Genomic DNA, 18,296 nt, shown 5'->3' with positions numbered 1-18,296 from the left:
TACTCCATATGTTTACACTATGAATCTGGACAAACGAAACCGAGGTGTTTTTCTTTTAGTTTTACCTCCCTGACCCTTTCTTTGTAGGCTTTGACCTAACATTGATTGGTCTATTAACTATACATTTAACAGTGATACACCTTACTCAGTATTTTCTTGCATCAGTGCAAGAAGGTTCCTTGCACTTCGGAGACAAGATATTTTTCCCTCTGTAGATGGGTCAATATTAATTTCCCATCCTGTAACTGGCATTCTTGTGAAAATATGGAGACTATTTAGATTGGAAAAGTCTTTTGAGCTCTTGCTTAAATTCCTTGAACTATTTGCTTATTCTGGATGAAGAGTGTCCTAGACGGCGAAAAGAAGCAGCCAAAACCTCTTCTAATGTAAGCTAGTGGCGTTTGTTTTTACACAATGACAGCTCTCTAGATTGCACATTAACGTGAGTCTTAGATGTGGCCCATCCTTGCTCTGGCAACATCTAGTTTATAGGCTGTGCCTGATTGTTTCATTGATATTTCCCGCTTTTCCCATAAAATTCTGTAGGGGCCAAGGACAGGCTGCCCCAAGGTGGGCCACTTGGGCATCAAGATTACTCTAAATTAAAAGCAATCAAAACCCAGCAGGTTCAGGAAAAGCTCTTTATCTCCCCTTCAACTGCCTAAATTTACATTGGACAGGAGAGCCTGTACCAGGAATAGAGCTAGGAACGGAGATTCTTCTTTACCTGAGAAACGTATTTGCACAACAGGGCAACCTTTGTTTACCACAATCTCTTCTCACCTTCCTGCTATTAGCCTTCCTCCCCTTTGGATCTCTAGACCCCTACTCCTCTCTTCACCTCAGGATGTCACAAATAAGCTTCCCGTTGCCTGACTCTCTTTGGAATTTCATGTGTGTGCACTCCCCACAGATACGAAGTAAATTTGATTTTCTCCTGTTAATCGGCCGGTCTCAGGTAAATTTAATTCTTGATGGTCCAGCTATCAAGAAATTCGGATAGAGGAAAATTTCTTCCTCCTCAATAGTTGGGACTGTTTGGCAAGATACTTGGACTCGTTGCACATGGCTTGTCCCTGACACAGCTGTAGCGATCCTTGGGAAATCTGGCAAACAGACAGCAGAAGGTAAGATTTCTTACCATGTTGGTCTCCTGAGATCTCTATCTGTGGAGTCCTGTGGAGTGAGAGTAATCAGCGTTCTTTTTCTTTCTTAATTTAGATTAGCAGGAGAAAAATACCTGTGGAACTAGTTCCTCAGGTTTAGCAACTCTTGGGAAATTTGGTGGAATACTGATCAATTTCCTCTCCCAGATAAGTCTTTTTGTTTTTCTTTGTCTATGTCTTTTATGTCATTTGTCATAGAAACTTTGCTGTGGGTTCATGGGCACATGAGGTAAAGGCTGCTGCCAAGGGACATCTTGGAAGCCCAAGCCACGGGTAAGCACGGGTAGAGTACTTTCCCAGCTGTTAGAACACTGACCACCTAACTTGAAGACTCCCATGTTAGGAAAAGTTAGTCGTGGAATGGATTAGATTGACACTAGGTCACCTGCCAACCTCAAAATTTCCGTGCAGCCTGGTGCACTGTAAAACAGCACACAATACCCAACCCCATAGTACACCCTTCCCAGGTATTAGTTTGGTTACAGGAGATCCAAGGCTGCTTAGAGCTGCTAATGTGCATATAAGAAAAAGTGGATGAGATTTTTCCCTTTCATTTTGTTCTATGCCCTAAGAGTTTGTCTTTGTGACCAGTGATAACCATGAGGGAGCTTGGGGTAAGCTGAGGGCAAAATATAGGCCGGCACGCCCCCACCCCCCAGGAGGAATATTCTGACACTCCTGGCTACCCAAGAACAAAGGAAAGAGGTTTAAGTGCTCGCCATGGTAATATGAGAAACTAAGGCAAATGAAAAATTAAATTCTCTTACTGCCTGCAGCCCATTGACAAATCCTTGAAACTGGCAAAGTAACTTCCCTCAAGGAGCTCAGCTACCTGATGATGACACTTTGCTAGAAGCAAAAGAGAGCCTTGGCTTAACATAGTCCCAGCCTCCAGATCCTGTAAGTCTACCTCCTTTATCTCAACTGCCCCAAGATATATGCTGGCAATTATGCTCTAAGTTTATGGCCCCCGATAAACATCTGAAGGGTCTCATGACTGAGGTTTTATTAAATGGTAATAAATGGCGTTTCCCTAGGAACAGCTAGCCCCCCTCAAGCTCCTGGAAACCTTGCTTCCAGAGTTCCTTGGAGACTTACTCTATCCCTGACCCCTCCCAACCTGAGAGTATACAATGACTCCCCGTCTTGACCCAGTGCAGCTCTTCCTGCCCACGGGTCCTGTCCCCAGACTCTAATAAAATTACCCTTTTGCACCAAAGATGTCTTCAAGAATTCTCTCTTGGCCATAGGCTCTGGACTCCATGAACCCCACCATCACCCCAAACTTCATCAATAATATTCTTTTTGGTTTCCACCATCCAGAAGATGCACTTACCAGGGTGCACTTTGCAGGCCAGTTGAATAGGGTTCCGAGTCTCTGGACATGCCAGCTCTTAGGGGTGTTTGTCATGAGAGGTCACAGGCCATAAGTTCCTTTGTTCTCTCAGCCTTCATTGCTTGTCAGTGCTGGAAAGTCCCATTCCGGTAGTGGAAGCAGAGAGTTAGAGGTTCCCAGAAAAAGAAAGATGAGTCATAACTCTCATGACCTAAGACAAGCCATTTTAGGCACCCAGCTATCTTCCGTGATTCTTATATGCCCTACCAGCTCTTCCTAGAGGGTGTCAGAATTCTAAATAAATGCAAAAACCTCAGTTGTTAAGGATTTTAAAGGAACAAAAGGAATGCAAAAATGAATAATCTCTACCAGGCCAGGAGATAGCCTAACCATATCAGAGACAATAAATCAGTGGTAACCACCCCCCCCCCCCCACCTCAAAGGTAAGCAAGACCCCCTGCAGTCCTTACCTGAGACAGTTGACAAATTAACTGACAGTTGACAGTTACCTTTGCCTCCTTATAACGTTAAGGCCTCAGTCCCAGGAGCAGAAGCTTCACTACCATGACCCAGTATGTACGTACAGGCATGTTTTCCAAGTACGCCTGTGCAAACTCATGCCCACTTTAAAGACAATGGCGAAGCTCCCCTTCATGAATATTCATCCTAAACCCTAAATAAAAAGAACCCACTCAAGGTGCGGGCAGCACCTGGGTGCTCAATTAGGCATCCAACTCTTGATTTCAGCTCAGGTCATGATCTCATGGTTGAGTTCAAGCCCCGAGTCAGGCTCTGTGCTACTCTTTCTCTCCCCCTCTCTCTCTCTGCCCCTCCCCTGCTCATGCTTGCTCTCTCTCTCTCTCTCTCTCTCAAAAATAAATAAATAAGGGGCACCTGAGTGGCTCAGTCAGTTAAGCGTCCGACTTTGGCTCAGGTCATGATCTCACAGTTTGTGGGTTCGAGCTCCGCATCGGGCTCTGTGCCCACAGTTCAGAGCCTGGAGCCTGCTTCAGATTCTGTGTCTCCCTCTCTCTCTGCCCCCCTCCTGCTCGCACTCGGTCTCTCTCTCAAAAATAAATAAACATTAAATAAATAAACATTAACAACAAAAAAAGAACCATGCTGAATCCTGCACAGGGAGTCATTTGCTGTGACATTCTTGTTTCCTTGTGTGACTCCACCTGGTGTGCTCTCCACCTGTGACTGACCACGGAGCAAATTCACCTTAGTTCGGGTGCAGCGGCATCTGCCTAGTGTCACAGATTAGCAGGTCTGTGACTGGAGGTGTCTCGCGCTTTCGTGGGCGACCGGAGACACCGCGTTCACTAAGCCATCCTTACCGCCTGTGCAACAGATGCTGTTGCTTTCTTAGACTAATTCTGGTTGTAAACTTTTGGATCGTGGGGTCTGCAGCCCCTGTGCCCTCTCTCTGGATGCCTCTTGCATCTTCGGTTAAGTCATTGAAAGGCTTATTGGTTTGAGTTGCTATTAGGAGATCACACTTGTCAATGGCCAGATGATGAATCCTTTAAATTGGACATATTTAAAATATATATACATCCTTTATAGATAGCTCTCAATTGTCTTCTTAGTATAATGGCCTGCCTTAGGGACTCCTTTGACAAGATAAAAGAACAGACATTAGACTTAAGATAAAAATAAATATGGGGCGTCTGGGTGGCTCAGTCGGTTAAATGTCTCGCTTCAGCTCAGGTCATGATCTCACAGCTTGTGGGTTTGAGCCCCGCATCAGGCTCTGTGCTGACAGCTCAGAGCCTGGAGCCTGCTTTGGATTCTGCGTCTCCTCCTCTCTCTGCCCCTCCCATGCTCATGCTCTGTCTCTCTCTCTCTCTCTCTCTCTCTCTCTCTCTCTCTAAATTAAATAAACATTTAAAAAAACAAATGTTCACATCCAACGTAAATTCCCCTTCTTAAAATCCAGTTCCATCTGCCTTTGCTAATTTCCCCTTTCCCTAAGAGATTTACAGAGAGCACTCTGGCCAGTCTCTAGGTTCAAAGTATACAGGTAGCTCATGTAAATGCGAAAGCCAGAAAATGAATTTAGCAAAAGCACCCAAGACTGGCAGTAGGCTTGTTTGCTCCTACCTCCTAGGGCTCTGTAACCAGGCTGTGACAGCCTCAGACATTAAAAAAAAATTAAAAAATTGAAAAAAAATTTTAATGCTTATTTATTTATTTTGAGAGAGAGCCAGCAAGTGAGTGAGCAGGGGAGGAGCAGAGACAGAGGGAGAGAGAGAATCCCAAGCAGGTTCCACACTGTCAGCGCAGAGCCCAGCATGGGGCTCGAACTCACGAACCATGAGATCATGACCTGAACCATCAAGAGTCGGATGGTTAGGGGCGCCTGGGTGGCTCAGTCGATTAAGCCTCTCACTGTTGATTTGGAAGGCTAATGTTCAGGAGCTCACAGAAGCCAAGGTTGAATTGTGTAACCAGAAAGAAAGAAGGCTTTTGTTAAAATGTTTTATACAGACAAAGGGGTTCAGGACAGGACCCCTCAGAATGTGCCACCTCAGCCTGTGGGTTATTTTGAGCTGAAGGCACTTGAGACTCTATGGCTCAAGAGAAACTTTTGTCCCTCCCTTAACCATTAACACAGAAAATTCTAACTTGGGGGTCTTTCCCAGAAAGAGTTATTAACAGAGATAAATTTTATCTGAGTGGCCATCTGTGTGGCAGGGCGAGCATCTCATTACCAAACATCTGCTCTTATTGCCCTGTGAAGTGCATTCTTTCCTCTGAAATCCCAGGCCTTGAACCCTTTCTCCTTAGTTCAGAGTGACATACACACCTCCTCTTGACTGTCTTTGGAATTTCCATGCCTATGTGGACTCCCCATTCCCATGCCTATTAAATTTGATCTTTTCTTGTTAATATGATTCTTAGTCCAGCTAGAATGACCTCTGAGGACACAGGAATACTTGCTCCCGGACACAAACTTTACATAGGTATAAATCTTTTTATTCCCATTTTAGTTAAAAATCTCCTGATATACAGAAGCAAATTTAGGGGCGCCTGGGTGGCTCAGTCAGTTGACTTTGGCTCAGGTCATGATCTCACAGCTTGTGAGTCTGAGCCCCATGTTGGGTTCTGTGCTGACAACTCAGAGCCTGGAGCCTGCTTGGGATTCTGTGTCTCCCTCTCTCTCTGCCCCTCCCCTGCTCATGCTCTGTCTCTCAAATAAATAAAAACATTAAAAAAACAAAACAAAAAAGAAACAAATTTAGTTTAAAAGGTAGGCCAGCCTCTTGATATTCAGGCTGTTATCCAGTTCTTTGGAGAATTAGAAACAACTGTCTTTGTCTTACAAATCTCTACAAAACCAGAAATGCAAGTATAGAAGCAGGTCAAAGCCCACCTATGTTTACCAATCTCCAAACTTCACCTATTCCTCTCAAAATGCTTGTAGATAGTATAAAAGATCAGGATATTGGAACAAAATTGTCCTGTATTTAAGGAAAGGAAGGTGAACTTTAAATAGCAATTACCCTGAAGCTCAAGAAAAAACAAAGTTTTTACATTCTTTCTCTGTCCCTTGAAATAAAAAATCTGATCATGTCTTTGAAACATAAATAAAGTGGGGCACCTGGTGTCTCAGTTGGTTAAGCGTCTGACTTCGGCTCAGGTCATGATCTCACAGCTCCTGAGTTCAAGCCCTGCGTCGGGCTCAGGGCTGACAGCTCAGAGCCCAGAGCTCACTTCGGATTCTGTGTCTCCCTCTCTCTCTGCTCCTTCCCAGATCAATCTCTGTCTCTCTCTCTCCTTCAAAAATAAATAAAAACATTAAAAGAAACAAAAAAAAAAGAAATGTAAATAAAGCCCACAACCACCTGCCTGAAGAAAAAAAAAATGGAGGAGGTGGGGAAAGACCTTTTAAAAATACAAACTGCTAAAAGGGCTTTTTTTTTTTTTTTTTGCCAAAGCTCTGGCACTTCTGGTAAGAGGCTAAGATGTCCTAAAAAGTCCACCTTGGAAGGGGTGCCTGGGTGGCGCAGTCGGTTAAGCGTCCGACTTCAGCCAGGTCACGATCTCGCACTCCGTGAGTTCGAGCCCCGCGTCAGGCTCTGGGCTGATGGCTTGGAGCCTATTTCCGATTCTGTGTCTCCCTCTCTCTCTGACCTTCCCCCGTTCATGCTCTGTCTCTCTCTGTCCCAAAAATAAATAAAAAACGTTGGAAAAAAAAAAAAAGTCCACCTTGGAGAAAACTTGTGTACATGCTCTATGTGTTTATGATGTAAATTTCCTTTTTTTTTTTTTTTTTTTTTTTTTTTTTTTTTTTTTTAATCATAGAGAGACAGCAAGTACGAGCAGGGGAGAGGGCAGAGGGAGAGATGTGGGGCTCGATCCCACGACTCTAGGATCATGACCTGAAATGAAATCAAGAGTTGGATGCTCAACCAACTGAGCCACCCAGGCAGCCCCTATGATGTAAATTTTCTACCCTCATCTTCTCTAGGATCTAAAAGCCACTCTGTTTTGTGTGTGTTTTTTTTTTTTTAACATTTTTATTTTTGAGAGAGAGAATGCACCGTGTGCACATGTAAGTGGGGGAGGGGCAGAGAGAGGGGGAGACAGAGGACCTGAAGCAGGCTCTGTGCTGATATCAGAGAGCACAACATGGGGCTCAAACCCATGAACCTCCAGATCATGACCCAAGCCAAAGTCAGATGCTTAACCAACTGAGCCACCCACCAGATACCCTGAGCAACTCTTTGAAATACAAATTTTAGGGAAAAGTTTTCCATCGGGGAAGGGGGGACAGGGGGGAAAACGGAGATATTTGGAAATGGGGCCTATAGTGTCCTCGCCACAAATGTTAGTAAAAAACAAAAGCTGTAAGATTTTTGTTTGCATGTGTCTATTTGTGTGTTCATATGTGTTGTAAATGTGAGATATTTTCTCTACCTCCAGATAGTATTGCTAAAATTAATTTGTAAAAGAGCTCCATTAGAGTTAAGCATCTGAATCTTGATTTCAGCTCAGGTCATGATCTCAGTTGGTGAGTTCAAGTGCTGCGCTGGGCTCTTCGATGACAGCACGGAGCCTGCTTGGGATCCTCTCTCTCTGCCCTTCCCCTGCTTTCTCTCTCTCTCTCAAAATAAATAAATAAACTTAAAAAAATAAAAAGAATGGGTACTGCATTCAAAAAAAGAAGAGCTCTATTTAGTTGTTTTGAAAGCAAGGACTTACAAGAATTGGGCATTTTAAAACTCAGAAAAATAGAAACTAATGTTTTTCAAGTTCATGTGATCTCAGAAAATATTCAATATTAAAGCTATCTTATTAATTTATTTATTTAAATTTAAATCAAAGTTAGTTGACATATAGTGTAATAATGATTTCGAGAATAGAATTTAGTGATTCATCACTTACATAGAACATCCAGTGCTCATCCCAAGTGTGCTCCTTAATGCCCCTTGCCCATTTAGCCCATCCCCCCCACTCACAACCTCGCCAGCAGCCCTTAGTCTGTTCTCTGTATTTAAGAGTCTCTTATGGTTTGCCTCCCTTTCTGTTTTTATATTCTTTTTGCTTCCCTTTCCCTATATTCATCTGTTGTGTTTCTTAAATTCCACATATGAGAGAAATCGTATGATATGTATTTCTCTGACTTCACTTATTTCGCTTAGGATAATACACTCTAGTTCCATCCACATTGCTGCAAATGGCAAGATTTCACTCTTTTTAACTGCCAAGTAATATTCCATTGTATATACCTTTATCTATAGATATAGATATATACACACCACATCTTCTGCATCCATTCATCAGTAGGTGAACATTTGGGCTCTTTCCATACTTTGGCTATTGTTGATAGCGCTGCAATAAACATTGGGGTACATAGGCCCCTTCGAATCAGCACTTCCATATCCTTTGGATAAATACCTAGTAGTGATATTAAAGTATTTTAAGTTTGGCTTATATAGATATGTCTTTAGAGTAACCAGCATTAAATATAAAACTTCTATTCTGCCTGTATTTATTGAAAGTCAAATAAGTTCATTTTTTGTAACTGAACTAATGTGAGTTCACTCCTTGGTGAGTTACAGATAGAAACTATACCAGGTGGAGTTGTCGCAAAAAGGAAACTTTATTTGCAGCAAATAAGGGGATCACAGGGAATAACTTCCAAAGCTGTGACTCCCTGCGTGAAGTTGGATAAGTTCCTTTTATTTAGGTTAGGACTAATATTTAGATAGGAAAGACTTGTTAATCATATGTAGAGGCAGGCATAAGGTTCCCATGCATCTTAAGGAAACATGTCTATACACACATTGTATGTTATGTAAATGAAGCTTGGGTTCCTCTTGTGTTCCTCCTTAGGTGGAGATTTTAGTACTATAACGAGGGCAAGAAAGTTGTTGATCATTCTGGAGGTCACTCCAGAGGGTTCAAAAGGGTCTGAGTGGTCTGGGCTGTTGGAATTCTTTGTCCTGGCAGCTGTTATTGCTTGAGGGGTAGTTCTGGTTTCCATAATGGGAACGCTGGCATAACAGTTCACAACTGCTTACTACTTAGTTTTTACTAGAAATTAAGATTTCCAAGAGTTAAGAATTCTAATACATGTAATTTAGGCCTACTGGAAATAATAAGGGAATGTCTTTGCATGGAAGGAAAATAAGATATGTGTGTTTGGTAAGAAAAAGTATAAGAAATAGAAATACATATTTGTTGAGAAAAAAGAAAAATTGCCCTAAAGTGAGGCTGGTTATTCAAAGAGGGAAAACTTAGGATAAAATCTGAATGTAAAAAAGAAAGTTGTGGAAGGTTTACAGAGAAGATATCATTGGAAAGGAATTTCATGTGTGGTCAGTACTGGCTAAGGTTAGGATATATTTAAGTAAATGAATTTGTTTTAGTATCGAAAGTCCATTGGTGGGATGCTGGGTGGCTCAGTCCGACTGTCCGACTCTTGGTTTCAGATCAGGTCATGATCTCAAGGTTCATGGATTGGAGCTACACTGGGCTCTGTGCTGACAGTGAGAGCCTGCTTGGGATTCTCCCTCCTTCTCTCTCTCTACCCCTTCCCAGCTTGCTCTCTTGCTCAAAAAAAGAAATAAACATAAAAAATTTAAAAAAAAACATGGGGCGCCTGGGTGGCTCAGTCGGTTAAGCGGCCGACTTCGGCTCAGGTCATGATCTCGCGGTCCGTGAGTTCGAGCTCCGCGTCGGGCTCTGTGCTGACAGCTTAGAGCCTGGAGCCTGCTTCACATTCTGTGTCTCCCTCTCTCTCTGCCCCTTCCCTGCTCATGCTCTGTCTCTCTCTGTCTCAAAAATAAATAAACATTAAAAAAAAATTTTTTTTTTAAATTAAAAAAAAAACAAACAAACAGAAAAGTAGACTGGTGCAATATTAAATTTTGCTTGCTCTTTGTGAAAAGAACAAAGTTTTCTTGAACTATTGGTCTGCTGTTAATAAGGAATTGTAAACAAGTTTTTCCTTACCTTTAAAGTTATCTGCCTAGAAAACAAAGTTATTTGCCAGAATTATTTCCTATGTTTATCAGGTCTCTGATTACTCAAGAAAACTGAGTTCTAATATTAAGAGAGCTAAATTTTGCTCACAACTCTGTAATGTTCTGTATTTGCCTTTGGTATCTTTTATTGTCATTTTGGTTAAATGGATAATTACTGTTGTTGCATAATGATTTGTGATTCTGTTTAATCAAATGTTCAAACTTTTTGATATTTTTTGACATAATTCTCAAAATCAAATTCTAAAATGAAGTATTTTGACTACAATCTAATTGAAATGTTCCAGAGGGTCCCTTGAACATTTCAATGATTTTGTGAGAGGGGGTATAGCTCATTGGTAGATCATTTGACTGCAAAGATTTTGTGAGAAATTAAACTGATTACTTATTTGGTACATTAAATTACATACGAAGCATTGTCAAATAAGTGATATTAATCCTCTTAGATTATATTTGTGTAGATATATTATTAAAATAAGTATTTTTAGAAATTGAATGAAAAGTCCTAGAAATCTGATTCCTAGTATGTTATTATCTTGAAATGTTGTGTGTCACAGAAATAACCAAATTTCCTTATTAATTGCATTGTAACGAACTCTAGTAAGATCTTTATTCATGGCCATTTAAAAATATTTTTTTTCTTTACATTTATTTATTTTTGAGAGGCAGAGACAGAGCACAAGTTAGGGAGGGGCAGAGAGAGGAGACACAGAATCCGAAGCAGGCTCCAGGCTCCGAGCTGTTAGCACAGAGCCCGACGTGGGGCTTGAACTCACAAACTGCGAGATCATGACCTGAGCTGAAGTCGGACGCTTAACCGACTGAGCCACCCAGGCGCCCCACTCATGGCCATTTTTAAGTCTTTTATTATTTATAGACTGTTACACTTTTACTCAGATGCTTTTACAAAAGCTTCCTGCAAATGTGTTTCATTTTCAGTGAGACTGAGGGAAAGAACTGAGTACAAGCTGCTAATAACCTTAAGATTATAAAACTGAACTAGGTAAGAATTTCTGGGACTAGCAAAAAAGTAGATTCAAACAAAACAAGAATTAACATGGTACTGAATGAACTGAGGAGGACAATTATGATTTTTATGACTTTTTGTTTGAAACATAATGGATTTTTTTAATGTTTTGTTTTTCCAGTGTTAAGGCAATTTTAATCTTAAGCTAAATATACTTTTGTAAACATGTTGAAACATTTATCATTTTTTCTCCCTATGTGACCTCTCCAGAATTCAGAGACTTTCAGTATTCTTTTTTTTTTTTTTTTTTTGAGAGAGAGAGGGCCTGCACATCCATGCACCTGTATTCCCGCTTGCAAGTGGGCGAGGGGCAGTGGGAGAGAGAGAATCTTAAGCAGGCTCCACACCCAGTGTGGATTTACTTTCAAAAGACATTTTTCTAATGATGGAAAAGAAAACAGAATGTAAATAAGTGTGAAACCCTGAGTTATTTAACTTTTATTTTAGTTTTCTAAGGCAATGTTCTCCAGTGTCTGGTGTGTGTTCTTCACGGCTACACAAGACAATCCACTGGGGATATCAGAAGAAACGATCACATGTCTACTGATATTTTTATTTCATGCTTAAAAATATCTGTGTATTGGGGCACCTGGGTGGCTCAGTCGGTTAAGTGTCTGACTCTTGATTTTGGCTCGGGTCATGATCTCATGGTTCGTGAATTCAAGCCCTACATCCGGCTTCCATACTATCAGTGTTCAGGATTCTCTGTCTCTGTCTGTCTGTCTGTCTGTCTGTCTCTTTCTCTGTTCCTCCCACACACTCTCTCTACATATAAAAAATAAACTTAAAAAAAATTCTGTGCACTATTTATAATGTACATTATATATTACTATAGCAATATGCATATGTAATGTAGAAATAAATAATATGCAAGATATTTTTTGAGAGTATTTTAAAGTTGGCTCACTTTGACTCAGTACCTTTTGATCTTATTTTGAGAAGGCTGTGGGACAAACTTTCTTTTTCAAAAGGAACAAACTGAAATTATATCTAAAATATAAAATGTTAAATTATTGCATTTAGACTAGAAACCTTTACAATAATCATCAAATATACTAAAAATCACCAGAGTTCTATAAACATGCTAAATCAATGGTACTTATTTTTTGCAAATTGTTAAGATAATTATAGAGAATTTTTTAATGACGTGAAAATAACATGAAGGAAAAATACCCCCAGACATCTAGTTTATCATTTTATGTATTTTCTTTTAACCTTTTTTATCTACTTTTTTTTTTTACATAGGTGGAATCATAAGAATAGCTAAATCCCCTGCACTTTTCACTTGTAAAATACATAAATTCATAAAGTATAAAAATATCTGAATATATAAGATTAATAAATACAAAACAACTTATTTTGACATTTATGCCCTTGTAAACATTGAAATAAAGAAAGTGATGGGGTGCCTGGGTGGCTTAGTCAGTTGGGCAACCGACTTCGGCCCAGGTCATGATCTCACAGTTTGTGAGTTCGAGCCCCGCGTCAGGGTCTGTGCTGACAGCTCAGAGCCTGGAGCCTGCTTCGGATTCTGTGTCTCCACCTCTCTCTGCCCCTCCCATGTTCATGCTCTGTTTCTTTCTCTCTCTCATTAATAAATAAAACGTAAAAAAAAAAAAAAAAGAAACTGATAATCAGGAAGAATTGTCTGATAACATTTCTAGTAAATCCATCCTAGATGGTTTTATAAGAAAATGAGAAAAGCCTCTAACATGCTGTTTAGATACACAGTATATTCTATACCAAGATGGCATTACTTAGATGTTTATGCTCTTGTTCTGTGAAGATCTTATTTCACAGCTATATTTCTGTTTCTGTGATATATAGATTTGTACGTGGCATATGTATATATAGATATACACACATACACGCACACACATGCACACACACGCCAAAGAGACTAAGATCTATTAACCCAGAGGCATCTACCATAGGAAGCTATAGAGGTCTGAATACGCCGGGAGGTCTGAATACACAATGAATGTGTATTTCTTTCACCAGTACCTTCAAGCTGTTGGCTAGAATTTCTATTAAACAAACAAACAAACACATTAGTCTTTCTGTGTGAAAAATAGAAAGAATACATCAAAAGCCAGGTGTGTGGGACACCTGGGTGGCTCAGTCAGTTGAGTGTCCAACTCTTGATTTCAGCTCAGGTCATGATCCCAGGGCTGGCTCTGTGCTGAGTGTGGAGGCTGCTTGGGATTCTCTCTCTTTCTCTCTTTCTCTCTCTGCCCCTCTCCCCTTCTCATTCTCTCTCTCTCTCTCTCCCTCCCTTTCTCTCTCTCTCTCTCTCAAAAAAAAAAAAAAAAAAAAGCGAGGTGGGGCTGCAGGTTGAGGAAAGGCTGGAGTTACAGTAAAGCCAACAAAGTCAGTGAGGGAAAATAAAAGCAGATATCCCAAACAAAGAGGTACCACCAACAGCAGTCACTGAAAAAACATGTCAAACAAAATAAGCAGCTTAAGCTATAAAAAAATAAAAGAGATTGAAGCCACTCTGAAACATGAAACAACTATTTCCACCACTCTAATCCTTCTTTAAGTCATGTATTCCTTTCTTTGGTCATTTGTCCTAAATTACTGAAAACAAATACTTTACAAGAGACAGCTAAAGTGAATTAATCTTTTAGCTTTCAGCGAAATGAGATGAGGATGACAAGAATTTAATGGATAAATCTTCAAATAGGTATGAGATTCAGTTAATATCTCAGTCAATGGATTTTTAATACGCATAGTGAGAGAGTCTTACACCAATAAATATTAGGTTCTTTGAAGAAGCACAGCTTTTTTTTTTTTAATTTTTTTTTAACATTTATTTATTTTTGAGACAGAGAGAGACAGAGCATGAATTGGGGAGGGTCAGAGAGAGGGAGACACAGAATCCGAAACAGGCTCCAGGCTCTGAGCTGTCAGCACAGAGCCTGACGCGGGGCTCGAACTCACGGACCGCGAGATCATGACCTGAGCCAAAGTCAGCCGCTCAACCGACTGAGCCACCCAGGCACCCCGAAGAAGCACAGCTTTAAGAAAAGTGTTTTAAGGGGGTGGCTGCCTAGTTCAGTCAGTAGAACGGGCAACTCCTGATCTTGGGGTTGTGAGTTCAAGCCCCATGGTGGGTGTGGAGATTACTTTAAATAGATAGATAGACAAATAAATAAATAAACAAATCTTTAAAAAAGTGTTTCTTTTCAATCCACTAAAACCAAATTTCACTGATCAGAGGCAGGATTAAAGCTAATATCCTTTACAATTTTCAACATTTTCAGGTTTAGATATTCTAATAATACCCCCAAATTTTCAATTTATAATGTTTCATAAATGTGAAATTTTAAAGTTATGATTCTCAGTAGAGGGTAGATGATTATAACAAAAGGGGTATAAGTCTTCACTTGCCAAGGTTCTTTTGTTAATGGCAACAGGAATGTCTTCTAAAAAATATTGTTTATTTATTTATTTGTTTATTTTTAAGATATTTATTTTTGAGAGACAGAAGTGTGTGCACAAACACAAGACTGCGAGTTGGGGAGGGGCAAAGAGGGAGACAGAGGATCCAAGTCAGGCTCTGTGCTGACAGCAGACAGCTGGATGCGGATCGAACTCACGGACCACGAGAGCATGACCTGAGCTGCAGTTGGATGCTTAACCGACTGAGCCAACCAGGCACCCCTAAAAATATATTTATTAAATGTTTATTTATTTATTTTGAGAGAAAGAGAGAGCATGAGCAGGGGAGTGGCAGAGTGAGAGGGAGAGAAAGAATCCCAAGGAGGCTCCACGTTGAATGTGGAGGTGAATGTGGAGGTGGTGGAGGAGGGGGATGGGGAGGCTCCCTCGCAGGACCTGACCACAATCAAGAGTCTGACACTCAACGAACTGAGCCACTCAGATGCCCCTAAAACTATTTTAATAATAGACTTAGGATGATAAGAATATTTCAGTAACTCCAGGCGCCTTTAGCTGCGTATGTTTGAAATTGCTGACAAAAAAAGTATTAACATGATGTAAGATAGACTTGGAGCAATAATGTTTCTCAAATTAGAAGCACTCACCTAGGGGTACCTGGGTGGCTCAGTCGGTTAAGTGTCCGACTTCGGCTCAGGTCATGATCTCGTGGTTCACTAGTTCGAGCCCCGTGTCGGGCTCTGTGCTGACAGCTCGGAGCCTGGAGCCTGCTCCGGATTCTGTGTCTCCCTCTCTCTCTGACCCTCCCCCCATTCATGCTCTGTCTCTCTCTCTCTCAAAAAAAATAAACGTTAAAAAAAATTAAAAAAAAAAAAAAAAAGAAGCACTCACCTAATCAATCCAATACAGAAAGTTAATCACACGGTAACACACCTGTGCGCAACTCCCATTAAAAATATTATTCCTTCTGTAGTGTGGCAATACAATACTCATAATTTTTGTTTCCTTTATTTTCATAACATGCCTTTATTCACCTTTTTTCTTTTTTGTAAAAATATCATGAGATACACTGCAGCAATGCTAAGGGAATCCATCATATGGCTCCTCGGAACTACATGTTGCTAAAATTTCGGTTATGGTCTCCTATGTGTTTTATAGACAAGCTGTCTCATTATGTATCATGTACTTCATAACTGCCAATTTTAAATACCAGCTCTAAATAACACTGACGTGACAGATTCATCTTACTCTCTAAACCAGTTTTTTTTCAAGTGAGGTATTGAGCTATTTTAGAATCTTCCATTATTCAAATACATTTTCTTTCAGTGACCAAAAGGCAGGAATCTATCTAGAATAAGGGATGTGAGGAGATAGAAAAGTTAAAAGCTACAATGAATACTCCAAAAAGAGAGAAAGGGAGAGAGCACACAATGTTAGTTTGTTGTAAAGAGGATTAACTGTAATAACTACAACATATTGAATATTTCCTATCTCCCAGGCACTGTTAAGCTTTTTACATAAGTAAGCTCTTTGTTCTTCACAAAACCCCTATGAGGTGAGCGTTATTACCTGTTCCGAGATCACACGACCAGCAAGTAACAGCGCTGGGAACTGAACCCACTTCTACCTGTCTCTAAGGTTTATCTCCTCATCACCATACACGCTGCCTTGAGTACAACATATATTGGAGATGGAATTCTGTAAGCACAATGACATGGCTCAGACTCACATGGGAGGTAGAGAATAAGAGTTTAGTAGTTTACAACTCAAAATGGAAACCAGGAAGAAAACTGGGGAGGTGATAGATGAAACTCTGTAAATGAGCCCCAAAATCTAACTAGAAATTCTTAGCACCTGTCTGGTATCTTGGGCAACAATACCTGCCCTAGAGAAAGTAAAATAATTAGTCTGTAAGCAACCAATAAAACCAATACAAAAGCTGAGTACTGAAGTTGCAGAGACATTGATCAGAAAGATTCGTAAAACGTTTTGCATAAGTCATAAAACTTCGATATATTGCTACGATACGTGACTTTCTTGAGAAAGTCTAGCAGAGCTGACTGTCAAACTAGAATCCTGTCGCGTGCTCATTAGACCCATGTGCCAAAATGTTTTATATGTCATAAGAAGGATAATAATTTCTTGGAGATAATTCCAAAGTTTAAGAAGTTGAAATAGTGCCTACTGAGGATCTGAAATTATTTTTGTGAGTAACAAATGTAAGATGTGGGATCTCAGGTTGTAAGTTTGCATCCCATGCCGGGTGGAGAAATTACTTAAAAAACAAAACCTTACGGGGTGCCTGCGTGGCTCAGGGGGTTAAGTGTCCTGACTTGGGCTCAGGTCACGATCTTGCGGTCCGTGATTTCAAGCCCTGCCTCAGCCACTGTGCTGACAGTTCAGAGCCTGGAGCCAGCTTCAGATTCTGTGTCTCTTTCTCTCTCTATCCCTCCCCCACTCATGCTCTGTCTCTCTCTCTCTCTCTCTCAAAAGTCAATAAGCATTAAAAAAATGAATAAATCTTAAAAGAAAAACAAAACAAATGCAAGATGCTGGACATGAAAGGCCACTTTAGTATTGGTAGTGAATTATAATAGTTGTAGTCTTTTTTCTGCCCAGTAGATATTTTCTCCCTGTTTTCTTGTGGAGAAATCCCACAGATAAGGCTGATTCCATAAAGCCTCTTCACCAAGCATACACCGCATATACCACCACCACCACCAGATGGTGCATGGGGTGTCTGGGTGGCTCAGTTGGTTAAGGATCCAAACTCCTGGTTTTGGCTCAGGTCATGATCTCACAGTTCATGAGTTCAAGCGCCACGTCAGGATCTGTGCTGTCAGCACGGAGCCTGCCTGGGATTCTGTCTCCTTCTCTCTCTGCCCCTCCCCTGCTCACTCTCTATCTCTCTCTCAAAAATAAATAAATAATCGGGGACGCCTGGGTGGCTTCGTCAGTTAAGTGTCCGACTTTGGCTTAGGTCACAATCTCGTGTTTTGTGGGTTCAAGCCCCGCATTGGGCTCTGTGCTGACAGCTCAGAGCCTGGAGCCTTCTTCAAGATTCTGTGTCTCCCTCTCTCTCCAAACCTCCCCTGCTTGCACTCTGTCTCTCTCAAAATTAAATAAACATTAAAAAATAATTTAAAAAATAAATAAATAATCATTAAAAAAAACAAAAACAAAAACACAGGGATTGGCCACATGGAGGGACCTAGCTGGGGCAGTCACAATCCTCTTCGGGACATTTGCCAACCATATTGAAGGAAAGGCATTTTCTGTTGTTGGGCTCTCCAGCTTTGAGGAAATATAAGCCGAAAGCTACAGATGGCCAACTCTGTCACCTGCCTATCTGAGATGTAGAAAAAGCCTAATGAGAACAAAGCCAAACGCAGCAAGAAGGAAATGCTGAGAGTAGGTGTATGACAGCACTCCAATGACATCATTTGAGACCCTGAATCCAGCTGTAGTTGAAGCTGGAGGCAATCTTGTGTTGCCCAGTTACACAGCCAACAGAAGTCCGTTTGTGTTTAGTTTAAGTTAGGTGTCCACTCCTTGCAAATAAAAGAGAACCCTGGCCATAGGTACATTACAAATATATACTATAAAGACAGCAATACCCAGATATTACTATAATCTTAGGCACCTGCATCTCAAGAGTCCATAAACTCTGGCAAATGTACCAGAGCCCTTGTTAGGTAGGATGAAGCACAACTCCATCATGATGGCACTAATTTAAAATTTTTCTTTTATCCTGGAATGGATCATGCATACAAAAGGCTAAAAATGTATCTGCACAATTTGGAGAATACTAATAAAAGGAACATCTGTCCAATAACCCCCAGATTAAGAAATAGAAAATCACTTTGTGT

At 40.6% G+C, this 18,296-nt stretch overlaps 1 long non-coding RNA gene across 2 annotated transcripts in view; it reads right to left on the bottom strand.

Annotated features, from left to right (window-relative positions):
- LOC109268348 (uncharacterized) overlaps positions 1-18,296 on the bottom strand; it is a 103,254-nt gene that overhangs the window by 24,052 nt on the left and 60,906 nt on the right. Inside the window, exon 1 of one of the 2 annotated variants that reach the window (XR_002080600.2) lies at positions 2,503-2,693. The exons of the other annotated variant lie outside the window; for it this stretch is intronic. This is a non-coding gene — a long non-coding RNA (uncharacterized LOC109268348). Of the gene's footprint in view, positions 1-2,502; positions 2,694-18,296 lie in introns of those variants that run through there. 2 annotated transcript variants of the gene reach the window in all.

This window comes from Panthera pardus, unplaced genomic scaffold (assembly GCF_024362965.1).
Source record: "Panthera pardus isolate Hobbes unplaced genomic scaffold, ASM2436296v1 HiC_scaffold_24, whole genome shotgun sequence".
In the NCBI taxonomy this organism is placed as follows: Eukaryota; Metazoa; Chordata; class Mammalia; order Carnivora; family Felidae; genus Panthera; species Panthera pardus.
This window is presented reverse-complemented; position numbering and strand designations above follow the sequence as displayed.